Here is a 13,663-nt window from a genome sequence, read left to right on the forward strand (position 1 = left end):
CATCCACTTAGCAATTAAAACATGGTAAGGCCAATGAGTGTGTGCTGCTGTCTGAGTTACAGTGTTCCCTTTCCATTTCCTTGCTGCATCCAGGCACTTCAGAGTTTAACTTTTTTAAGGTGCTGAATCTAATTAGCTTCTTTGAAATCTACTTAGCTTATTTGGATCTTATTATTGTTTTGGTAATGTATTTATTCATCAGAATCAGCAAATGGTGACAGATTGTGATGCAGTCCTTTTCATGGACTTTAGTTCTACTACAGGTCATTTATTCATAAAGATTTTCTCCATTGTTATGTTAATCTGCTGGCAATTGAGTCTCTGTTGTTGCCAAAATACCACTTGGTAAACCTAGTGCTCTAAACCCAAATCCAGGTAAAAGCTGCATTCAGGCTGCTGTAGATTGCAGGATAAGTCCTCCCACAGCAAGCTGTGAGCATCTTTAATTACTCGAGTGACAGGATTAGAAACAGAGGGCCTTATCTGATTATTTGTCCGTCTTTTTCTTTTTGTAGGCATTTTTGTGGTTTCACTAAATGATCATGTCAACGTTTGTGTGTGTTTTGAAGGCATGGACATGCATAAATTGTGTGTGTGTGAGTGTGTTTCCTTTGGCTCAGCTTATGTCAGGCCAGTTCTGAGGAATGTGCCAAGCCAAGGCTGTTGAGGGACTTGATCAGTGATGCCCAGGGTGGTTTGAGAAGATCTTGTGGCTCTGACACTGTATATGTCATTGCTTATCATATCGCTGCTGATCCAATTACATGCTGATTGAAAGAACAACATCACAGAATGAAACCCTCATGGCCAGAGAGGGCGGGTAGAGATATGCTATCTCAAACTCAAATGAACGACCTACTGAGAGAGTCTCTGAGAGCCTTAAACTTTGACTTAGCCAGACACTATTAACTCAACAACCACCACTAATGGCATGCTTATTTCTTCTAACAAGTATCTGTTTATTTGTGATTGTAGTAAATATTCTTTCAAAGTTATGGAATCAAATTCAAGGTCAACATGTGCTCAAATGGCTCTCTGCTGTTTTAAAGACCTAAATGCACTGCTGTGCTGGTCCCGCTGCTTATAGTAAAAGGAAAAACAAGCCTGTGAGCTGTACAGAGTTTCCCACATGTATGTTTAGCTTCAGCCCCATGCTTTCATAATATATATGTTTTATTTCTTTAAAATACGTAAAATCTTGGAAAAGTCCCTCTCCAGACATTTATTAAAGTTTATTAAATAATATTATTTATTAAAAGAACTCACGTAGATTCACCACAATTAAATGTTCAGAAGCAGTTTTTTTTAAATGAACATAAACCCTTATGCAAAAAAGGGCTTTCCCTAATTTAATATGCATATCAATATTGGTCCATGCCTGCTCCCTCATCCTCTTTCCACTGGATCTGTGAGCTTCACTCATAAGTTCTCCTGCAAAATGAAGGAAAACATAGGTCCAGTTGTTAAGGAAAACCTGCTGCTTAAATCAGGAGGTCCAGAATAAAGAGAAGGTGCTGTTCAGCAGGTCAACAGTCAGAAAAAGTCAGAAAAAAAATCAATTGACAGTTATTAGTTAATAGCAATCTTTTAGCTGTAAAATTAAACTAAATGAAACAGTCTCTCCTATATAGACGTTATGTATGTTGGACTTGACTACATTATCAAATCATAGTCTGTTATTAAAGATAAGGTTGCCACTTCTATTAGTCCCCAGCCTGTAAGTTGGAGGGATTGGTTCCTAATGTGGGTGTTAGCACATCTGTGTCCATGAGGGTTGATTTGGGTCTAAGTGATGTACATTTTTGTGACTGTGGACTCATCTTTGGAAACTTTGTATTATGTAAACTGTAATTGCAAGGTGGACTTCAATGGGCTTCGCAGAAGTACAACAGCAATGACTACATGTCCACAGTGTCTCCAGCTGCCCATGTCCACAGCAGAGTAAAGTCGTCGCTTTAGGTTTGTTATGCATGAAACCTGGCTTTCTAAATCCATGCTTTAAAACCTGTCATTGCAACACTGCACTCTTTGTCTCACTCTCTGGTGTGCCCTGGTGTGCCTTCTAGCATATAAAAACAATCACATTGGCATGTTAACAAGGTTAAAAAAGGTTTTTAGAAATTAACATTTCTAGCGTCTGCAGGTACAAAGCAATTAAACACAATTTCAAGCTGACACAACCAAAATTTCCCTGATTTTTTTTTTAAGTCTGCAATGACCTACAGGTAGGTCAAAAACAGTGCTGTGGAGCATCTGTCCATCCTCATAACAACAATTTAGCTATAGACTGTTGTTATCAGATTAAACTGGTGGTCTTGGAAATCCTTTTGTCCCAGTCGTGAGGACTAATATGACCAGTCTCTGATCCGACCCCTGAGGCCTTAAGTCTGTGCTTAGAATCAACACAACTGAAAATTCCCAGACTCACAAACACTGTCGCACAATCACCGCTTTGTTCCTGCTTTGTGACATCTTTTCTTTCTTTGAGTTAAGAGTTGTTTTTCCCAAAATTCTATATGAAAATTTACTGCCTTTCTTTGACAAACGGAAGGTAACATAAAGCTAAAATTCAGGTTAGACTGGAAAAAATAGCAGGTTCAGGTTTGCGTTATAAAACACTCAGACCCACACATGTACAAATGATACATTATGTGATCATTTAAAAGTCATATTTCTTATTGTTATGCTCGATTCATCATTCAGCTTTGGGGGGAAATCTTCTTTTCTAACCAAAAACATAATATACAGTAAACCACCACCATGTACTTTTGCTTCATCTAATAGATGTATCTTTTTTATGGAAACTCCCTTATGGCAGAACAATACATGGCACTTTTAAAGAAAGCATAATGAATGTATTGAAGGGGAAATGTTTGAGGTTATTTGAGAGAGATGAGGATAGTGGTGTTTTAACACATAGATCCTGTCAAAAAAATCAGAAGAAGACATGGCTTATTGTCCTCAGTACGGTGCTGTACATGCTCATTTGTTGTCCCATGGATGTGTCTGTCTGCACATGTTATGGTGGATGTGGACGGCGCAGCCTTCTCTTGTCATCACGCACATTCCACAAGTAAGGGGGCAGACAAAGCCCCGAGATGACACTGCAGATCTAACTATTAGCCTTTCACCTGCTGTTAACAGTAGCTTGGCTAGACACAGGGCCTGCATTCCTCTGCCTTGATGTAGCCAGATGTAGTTTTAACAGACTGTATGTGTGTCCCCAGGGAGATAATCTTCAGAGATGTTGTTTGAAACCAGGAAACAATTTGTTGTTGTGACTCATCCCTAATTCAACTGCAAGGCAGTGGCGTCTTTTTAATTTAGAAACCAGTAATATCTTCATCAGTCCACGTGTTTGACAGCAGGAGCACGACTGCTGCACTACGCTAAGCACGTGCACATGGTGCATGAAAGAGATTGTGGCAAAATGGGACACATTTCAAATAGGTTTGTCCCAAAATGGAAACCCACCAAGGTCAGAGACGGCCAGCTAGAAAGCCAGAGTCAATATTTATGGATACTGAACATGTGGCACGCTTCTCTACCCACTAATTTGAGCAACAAGTCCACCTCCAGATTATACGACCTCTCAGAGATCACAAGAGAGGGTCCAAACCTTGCTCGCATGGTTCAAATATTGAGAAGTACGCTGAGGTTGGTCGCACACAAGAAGCTGTGCGTAATTTAGCAAATTGGCAGAGTGTTTATTTGTTTGTGATTTAATTTCCTGTGTAAATAGGGTGCAAGGAAGTTTTGATCAGCGAATCGTGGTTGCTCCTTCATCCACAGAAGTTGTTGCTATTTTAGATATTATAATTATTGTATTGTGAAATCACTTTGGGCTGGCTTTTGTCAAAAAACAACAATAAAAAAAGACTTTTACACTCAAATCCTCCACCATAAGTCTAAAAAATAATGTATTTTGTTATTAGATGCATCTTTTGAATTTCATGCAGTGTCCTTTTTCGTGCCTGGTAAACTGCTGCTGTAAAATCAGTATCAGCAGTGTAAAACATTTAGCTCTGTACTGACCTCACACTGTGACAATTTACATTAAGAATCACATAAACATTTTAAATACATTTAGCTAGTTAACTAGTTGGTATAGCTGCACTGCAGCTACTTTGATTTTAAAGAGAGAGGCAGAAAGACATAAATACAGGGATCTGCCCTTTGAATGCAGCTCCACTCATAAAGACACCACGCGTCACTCAATTATATGTCTGCATGATTAGAAGCTTGGGCTACGTAAACAGCCAGCGTCAAGATTTACATTTTACCGCTTAAGCACAAGCAGCTGTTTACAGGCCAAAGAAGGAAGGAACACTTAGTATCCATACATGATGAGGAATAAGGAACATGCATCTTCAGCAGATGATGCTTTCAAGATGCTTTCAATTAAAGGTTGTTTATGTAGATCTAATGGAATATTTGGTTGGAATATTAAATTGCTTTTTAATCTCTCAGCTCTGCTGCTTCTGGGTTTTAAACATGTAAGTCTTTGCAAGCATCCATCTGAGTAACACTGCTATTAAACCCCATCTAAAATGATGCTTGTTTCTGTGGAACTATATGGGCAAACACACATAGTGGAGTACCATGACCTTTAGAAGAAAACACATACTGACAATATATTTAATCAGGTTCTGTTGGTGATGAAATACCAAGACTCATGCATAGGTTCATATATACAATATGAAACAGTCTTAAGCCACTTATTCTTTTATATTTTGCTTCCAAGGAGACTTTCTTGTCATTTTTAAAAGTGAGAATAGTTCTCAAGGCTTTCTGAAACTTTTTCTTTGGAGATTTTCTAATTTTCTTTCCAGTCCTTGTGCCTGAACACTTTCAGAGAAACACATGACCTGTGAATCATTCAACAAAAGCGGCTAAGTCAAGAGGGGGGAGGGGGTGGGCATTGTTGTATCTACACATAATAGAAAACTTAGCAAAGAAACAATTTTAAGTTGTATCTTTAGGCATTTGTTCCTATTTCCTTAGCTGAGTCTACAAAAACTGCCAAAGATAACATAGTTAGACAGCCCTTTTGCAACAATAAAGTGATTCCCAAAGAGATATTAGCTGAAAACTTGGCATATCTAGGCGTGGAGGGCAGTGTGCCCTTAACAACTGAGAAAATTGGACAAATGCAGGACAAAACAAGAAGTGTGAGGCCTAAAAACCTGTCTACATCAGAGAAAGAGTATCTGATATTCATATCCTCTAGAAACAGGAAGAATCCAGCAAAGACCTGACACAGGACCTGAGAGGTGCTTCTGGCCCTTCAGTTGATCCATCTGCTGTTCACTGAGCCTCATCAGAAATGGTTTCAGTGGTACAGTGGCTGTCAAGAAAAAAAAGGGAGACGGGGAGAAAAAGCTCAGGACTGCTAGATTAAACCTGTGGCAATCTGTTTTATAGCATGATGAACCCAAATTTAAAATGTTTTACTCAAATCATCGTCAGTATGTATAGAGGTACATATATATGTGGTAAAATACGGTGAGGCTTTGTCATGGTTTGGGGCTGCATTTCAGTTAGTGGTGTTGGAGAGCTTGTCAAAACTGATGGAATTATGAAAGTAGATTGTGATTGGTCTCCCCGGATCTCAACAATGTTAAAGCAATGTGGAATCATCTTGACAGAGAACAGAACAAAAGGCAGTCAACATCCAAAGAAGACCTTTTAATGCCCTTAAAGAAGTCTGGAGAACTACTCTCAAAAACTGCTTAAAGAAATTAGAAGAAAGCTTGCCTAAGAGATTTCAGGATGTTTTGGCCTTAAATACTGTATTTCCATGTATATGTGTACTTGTTTAATAAATTGCTGCACCTATTTTCCTAACCCTAGGAATATATAAAGAAAGTGTGTGAAAAGAGTGGCCAAAGACTTTTTAAAGGTACTTGTTTTTTAACTTAAATGCTCACTTTCACAGAAATCCCTATCAGTTGCAGAAGATGAGATTGAACCATTAGATGACGTAGGATATTGCTTAAATCTGTGTGTTTTATCAAATGTAAGATACTCTGAAGGTTAGACAAAGCTGATAAATGTCATATCAAAGAGAGCAAGGTTAACTATAATAACATTAACAATTCTATTACACACCAAAAGCTGTGAAGAGTGTTTGGTTGTAAGTCTGTGTATGTAAAAGTGGATAAACAGAAAGATTAATATCCTGATTATATAAAATTCTGTCAGTTTTAGGGCATTTTTCCAATACCCAGATTTCACTGCACAGCTGCTGCCAGCAACAAGTAGCATTAAGCATGTTTAAGAATTTTATATTCTATTAAATGGTTCTAAATTCTTAAAATAAGAGCTGGTCCTCTCCTCTCATTGAAATCACCAGAATCTATGGAGTCTCTATCTATTCATGCATTTATGTGCATGCTGCATTTATGTGTAAATGCAAGGTAGCAACAATTGGAGCTCAGCTATGCAGATCATCTGAAAATTCCTGTTTCTCAAATGTCCCTTTGAGACTGGCTCCATAAGAAAACATTATACACTTCTTTGTTAAAATGCTCAGTAGTGCAACACAAATAAGCAGGTTTACAGCCTGGTAGTATGAACAGTTTTGAAGCTAATTTAGGTATGCTGCTAATTTAAAGCTAATTGTAGCCGTTTAAATTGTATTAATGTTACAATTTAGGTATTATTAAGTGTGTAAACACTCTGAATGACAGGTGATTGACCAACCCACTAAGGGAAAACAATTCCCACAAGTTGGAAAGTACATTTTGTTTTAGCCTGTTTTTTTGTTTCTAGGGTTAGCATCCCTTTTCATAGGAATTATTGCTAATCAAGCTAGTTAGCCTGTGCTATCATTAGCTGATAACTTGTCATCACTACTCTCCTGTCCAAAGATGGTCACCTCTGGTTTCAAGGCTGCTCACTGCCAGATTGCAACACTCAAGGCTTTGACAGTGTGGTCAAACCAGATGATATTATCATCGTGGCTGCAATTATTTACAATCTATAGTTTTGCCAACATATAAGTAGAAGTTCAGGTTTGGCTAATGAACTAGTTGTTTAAACAAGAAATAAAAGTTACACTTGTTGACTAATCGAAAAGACAGAAAACCCTTCAAGACATTCAAAACTAAACACAATTTAAATGGACAAGGTCAAACACTGGTCAAACAAATATTTTTCATGTATTTTAGGTACTGTAATAGCTGTGCTAACCAGCACCGGAAAGCACAAGTGTCATTTATTTATATTTATACCTTGCATTCATAGAGTCAAAAAAAAGTTGTGTTGCAACATTTTTGAACAATGCATCTAACCAATTAATATTTCTGACACGGACTAGTAAGATCAGCAATGGTTAAATATCGAGTTGACTTAACATGCCCATTCCTAGATGTCCTAAGTCATAGTGATACATACTAATTGTCGCCATCATTACCAAGATAAACTTGGTAACTAGCAGGTGAACAAGCAAAATTTTCCACAAAGGAGCTGGAGGAGACCAAAACAGGGCTAAAAGGGAATCCTTAAGTTGCAAGGTAGCTAGAAGCACAACATCAATTGAATGCTAATTTTGCCCTGAAACTGCCAGCTCTGAGGCTATGGCAACTCTTCACTAAGTTTGCCTTATCTGTTTACAGAATCAACTCTGAGGCACCTGATCAGAAAATGACACGTAAGAACACGCTGGCTGGGCTGCTGCTAATGTTTCAGTATTTTGTTTTCTCCTGAGAGTTTATAAGTTAAGTTCTAAAACAAATCATCTTATTTTTCATCATGTTTTTTTCAGCTGTTGTGAAAAAATATCTGCAACATCTGTATACAAGCATACATATATAGATATATACACACACATCTGTGTCAAAATGCAAATACTGGCTTTCACAAAACCTGTTTCATTGTTGCATTTCATTATCGTGGTGTCGTGCCGAGTCTGATCCCAGCCGTGCAGCCTTGGGGAACAGAACACCAGGCTTGTCTGACAGAGGGAGAGAGAAGGCTAGTAGGCTATAGGGAGGACCTGATTGTACTTTGGCATCCACAGAATGACATTATAGCTGTGCGGTTTCATGATAATAATAATCTTCAGAGCAGCTGTATAAACATTTAACTGACATCCACTCCCTGGGCATGCAGTATGTATCTTTAACTTCTACTAGGGCCAGTCTGATGCAACTATTCATATCGCCGCCCATCTCTCTCTCTCTCTCCTTCTCTCTCTGCTTGAGATATTTGATCCATGTTAGAATTTGCTGTAAATGTCAATGGAAAATGAATGTTCATATCGCATTAAGCTTTCAGCGTTTGAAAGAAAAGCACACTGTGTTACGAGAACAAGCTTAGCGGGATGAGTTACTGTTTGGACCCACACAGAGCTCTGACAGTTGTCTTATTTCATTTGGTTTAAAAAACAGTTTTCAAAATTTTAACACAGGCTAATAAATTTAGACAAACCCCTTGCTCTGGCCTCTCACAATGTAGACTATTTCCTGGTAACATTTGTCTTAATTCCTGGCAGTTTGTGTAAATATTTATGCCACTAAACTAACTCTTCTGTATACAGTAAGCCCCCCAATCTTCCCTGGAATGCGATTTAATTGGCGGTTTCCTCTGTTTATCCTGTTTCATACGGTTATGGGCGAGCTTACTGTAATGAATAATCAGGTAGATAAAGTGTAGCCTTAAATTAAATGTCCTCCTTAAAGAAAATCAAATGAAGGTTAATACCTGCTTCATGCCCCCTGTCTGTAATTCACGTTCTCTCATCACATGCCAGATTACCATTATGTGTCATTTGTAATACAATAAACAGACTCCAGATGGCTTGGATTCTCTTGAATATACACAGAGCAACAGAAGCTATGGGGAGAGCTGCTGTATTTTACTCTGCCTTAGTAAGCCAGGCCAGCTCTCTTTCAGCTGTTGGCATGTTATGTCCTGAAAACTTGCTTGCATAGTCCCATGCTGTGAGACAAGCAAATGAGGACAATGATTGAAAAAAGGTCCAGAGATTGGAGATTAGTGTGCGTTTTGTCGGTTACAATGAGAGTAGATGACTAAGCTTGGACAAATACAACGGTATTGATTCCTCTTGCCTGCATTATATCCACTGACATTTAAATTTGTCAAGCTGACAGCGTTGCAAGCTATATCAAAGTCTTTCACTCGCTGCTCGCACATCTCTGACATCGCGAGGCGGAGCCGGCAATGTAAGCGGAAAGCAAGAAGAGAGCGTTTCTGATCTCCCGATTCATCTTGGCTCCTGCCTTGTCATTGCACGCTGTGCTTTTTATATCCATATTGTGGAGTTTTGCCACGGCACCACAAACGGACATGTGTGAAAGCTGGTTCCTTTCAAAAACGCACTAAAGCATATGCGTGACATATGAGACGTTGGCTGCAGACTTATCTAAACACCTCTGTTATGATGGGTATCTCACATCCGACAGTGATTTATCTGTTAACATTATTTGGCCCCCCTGTGTTTGGGGCAGGGGATGAGGAAAAGACCACTCGTTTGGTTTATGCATGGATCATTGAGGAACACTGGGCCTCTTGTCAGTATGTTAAATTTTACCCTAGAATGAAACATTGTATTTTCCTAACCTGGTTAAGTAATCACATTACCTAAGACTCCATGAAGTGGAACAAACAGTAGCTTATAATCCCGACTTCTTTTTATGTGCCTTGAGTGACAGATTGGCTTTCATCAAAGAGGCAAGCAAAGAAGTTATATAGTCATTTTGCTATGCTAAGAACACTAAATTGATCCTCATATGCAGAACATCTGGTGAAAAGCAATTTCCACCCAAGTGTTTTAGTATTTCCTCCTAATTAATTTCACATGTACATGACAAGAGAGAGCGGTCTCCCAGAACCATAGCACAAAAGCCAGCTTTGTTTCACCATAAGAAAAGTAATCTGTGGTCCGGGGTTGAAAACTGTCTGTCGCTTTGACGCCTGAAATCAATGCTGAAAGCTGCATTTTGGTGGAGCTAAAAAAAGTCACATCTTGCTCCCCAGTGACACAGTCAGGCTAAAGGTTTACATTTACATTCAGTCAAGTGGTGACTCGTGGAGCAAGCGGGGCACGTCGGACAGAAAAAGCCGAAGGTGAAAGAGAGCAGGCACGGGAGGAGTAAAAGGGTGAGTGTTAAGCTGCCAATCCAAGCCATAATGAAGGAGCGTGAGTTAAAAATGCAGACTATTAGAGGAGCTGTTTGCATTCTTCACCAAATGCTTGAAACTGGGACCCACGGCACCTTAAAGCAGCAGTAATGTGAAACAAATCCGCACTGAAATACACATTTTTCAATCCTGTCTTTAAATCCGCACATCTTCTGCCCGACGATCTCACAGATTAACCATTAGTGTCACGCAGCAGACCGACTGTATATCACAGCTGTCTGAGAGCCCGGCGCCTCAGCTCGTGGAGGTGAGCGTGAGGCAGCTGTGAGACACAACACTTCTTGTTTTTACATGTCGAGATGACAAGTCAAAAGAGCTCCTAGAACAGCAGATGAAAAGTTGGCTCGATCAGATTAATCATTAAAGTGAGAGATACGAGCACACTGCGGCATTGTTTTTAACACAATCTTGATGCCGCTCAAATCTGAGACCTCTGTTTGGATAGGGCGTCTGGGACCACCTGGATGAATGTAACTTTTGTTTGCCAAAACCGCACATTTCTCACCTGAAGGTCTCTCTCGCTCTGTCTTTTTTTCTTTTTTTTTTACAATGGGTTTTCCCCCCCAGAGAGTAAGAGAGTCTGCTTTTCATCTCCCCAAGCTCTTCATCTTGAGAGGAGATGTGATGCATGGCCACAGAAGGAATAACTGTCCAGAGGCAGCTAGTGGAGGTCTTGTCTGTGTATAAGTGAACATGAATGGGTGGTATTTACCCACACAGATGCAGAAGTGAGATACAAGCAGGTGTTTACAGGGGTGTTTGAAGTTGAAGGGAGATGGTGTGCTCCGATTAGAGCCTCGAGGAAAGCGCGCACTGTAGGTGTTTTAGCCGACACAGAATGAAAAAGTCCTCATCCCTCCTTATCTTTTCATTTCTTCTTCCCATCTGTTATGTGTTTTTAAAGCTAAGCTTGACTTTCAACTCAATTTGGCACAGCGGAAGCATGACATATTGCCATTCCAATCATGCTCTTGCTTTGCCCCCCTTTTTTTTTACTACCAGTGACAAAATAGCCGGTGTTGGGAAAGAATCCATTGCGCTAACCTCCAAGTCAGTGGCTTTGTTTGTTTTCTTTTTCTTTGTTTCTTCGTATGATAAAAATAAGTCAAGGATTTCTATTGTTCTGGAGACCACCCTTACCTCAGTTTGTCGTGATGTTCAGCTGAAGCATCCAGTGCTCCGCTGTCTGCAAGTGAAGAAGCCCTCCTTTCTGTTGCAGCTTCAAAGCATTTTTGCCTGAGCGGCAGAGTTACAGGCTCTTTGTGGCATAGGTTATTTGTCAGAGGGTTTGGAGAGTGACTTGTTTTACTCTGTTCTCTTTAAAAAAAAAAGGCCCGTCCGCGAGTGCTCAAGCAGTCTAAAGTTACAGCCATGAGCCCCGGTATTACAACCTGATGAGTGACAGGAAAAATGGGGTGAGCTCTTTTTGCCGGGCTCTAACAAAAACACCAATAAGATGAAGAGGGAAACAACAGATTAGACTACTGATCTCAATCTGCTCTCCTTTTGGTTATTGGGAAATAATAGCTCTGAAAAGGAAGTCATTTAAAAGGGGCCTTTAATCAATTCGCCTTTGACGAGCAAAGCGGCATGAAAGGCTGCAGCGAGAGGGAGAGCGTGCTCCTATAGCCCTGAATGTTTTTGGTGTGTGGGGGGAAATACGGGAGAGATGGGCTCTAATTTGTGTTCTCATGGTGTCCAGGCATCTCCAAAGCACTTGATCACCACCACAGCAGGCCTTGATGCCATGTGTGAGTGTAAATGGTTCCAAGGCTCCCTGGTGGTAAAAATCCCATTGCCAGAATGACCACCAACTCGAAATGAAACAGTACCCTGTTTTTAAAAGGTCCCATTCAAAAAAAGTGGGTTTTTTAAAGGCACATAAGGTAGCAATTTCCCTCAAATATGGTGTAGCCTGATAACTGTTGAAGTAACTGACACCATGTCGCCGTAAATGAAAGATTTTTTTACAGTGTGTATGAAGCATTAGTTAGATTTAAGATAGTAAATGTTGAGGGGTTTTTGGGGTTTTTTTTTAACAAGCATTAAGTTCTAATTGTATGCAGACATTTGCGACCTCCACACTGTATTACATTCTTGTCATCACTGTAATTCTTTGCCTCTTTTGTTTTACAGTTACAGCCAGAGTAGTAGGCTCTGTGTACAGAGTGATTACTTTCTTCATTCCAAAGCATGCACAAATCTGTTTTAAGTTCAAGAGAGGAGGAACCCTTTAATTTAAACCCTGAAATGAAGTCATTCATTCCCTGTTAAACTGCACTGCGACCCATAAGGTTAGGTAAACAAGTGTCCCTTGCATTACTGTCAAAAAGACCCAGCCCCTTGCTTTGCTGTGATGTAAACTCCTTCAATCTTTTTACAGTTTGCATGAGGGGAAACTGGCTGGAGATGGAGGAAGATATGTATTTCTGTGTTTCTTTTTTTTTTTGATAAAGGAGGGAAGGAAAGTCAGTACCTGAGTCTGTTCTCAGGAAGGTGTCCTACAAGGAAAAACGTTGCCTTGTTCCAAAGCAGAAAACTGAGGAAGGGAGGACAGGCCACAATGCGCTGAGCCCAGCAGGCCTGCTCAGATCTGTTACCAGCTCCAGCTCCAGCACGGCCTGGAATGTGAAGAATCCTACTGGGCTGGGGTTCTAGTGCAGGGGTCCAAACCTCACATTGCTGCTCATACTCATTTTTCCTTCTCTCTTAGTATTGTATTTGGATAGGTGATTGTAATGTAGCAGGAATGTAGAGTAAGAGTTCTGCAGAGAGCTGTGGACAAAGTTGAAGCTGTAGTCGCGAAACATAAGGAATCTGCTCGGCCTGAATATTATATGGAGATTCCTGAGATTTGAAAGCAAGAGTCGGCGATTAAGAAGAGGAAAATCAAACAAAGCATCTGTTTATTTAAAAAGAAAAAAAAATCAATGAGCAGCCGCAGCTCTGGCATGACTAAGAATTATACTCACTAATGTGACACTAATTGCTTCTTAGTCTGTCAGAGGACAAGAGAGAGAAGAGACAGAGAGAAAGAGGATGAGGAAAAAAAGGGAGAGAGAGTACCAGGTGCTGACTGAGGGCAGTAATGACTGCCAATGGAATGCCTACACCCATAATCCTCTCTGTCATTGCTGACAGATCCTCTTGACCTCTGAACTTCTGATGTAAGAAAGGAAAAGAAAGGAAGTCACAACTTAATAAAATTACCCGACGGTTAGCACATGTTTGGGAGTGGCAGTTGTCATTGGCTGTTTGATTGTTAGACTGTTTGGACAGGGAAAATGTGGTGATATGTATATTTTTCAACATTTCATTTGATAAGCAGTAAGATGGATTTTAACCTCCCACTGCTTTGGATTTGCCCTTTGATAGCAGCTGCGTGCATGTGTGCACTCCAATAGATAAGGTCAAAGGGGAAGGATTTCACAACAATAGCAGCGAGGGTGAAAACTGAGATACGAAGAGGTTTTTACGTGTTGCGTCTGTGCATGTC

This window comes from Oreochromis aureus, linkage group 15 (assembly GCF_013358895.1).
Source record: "Oreochromis aureus strain Israel breed Guangdong linkage group 15, ZZ_aureus, whole genome shotgun sequence".
Taxonomy (NCBI): Eukaryota; Metazoa; Chordata; class Actinopteri; order Cichliformes; family Cichlidae; genus Oreochromis; species Oreochromis aureus.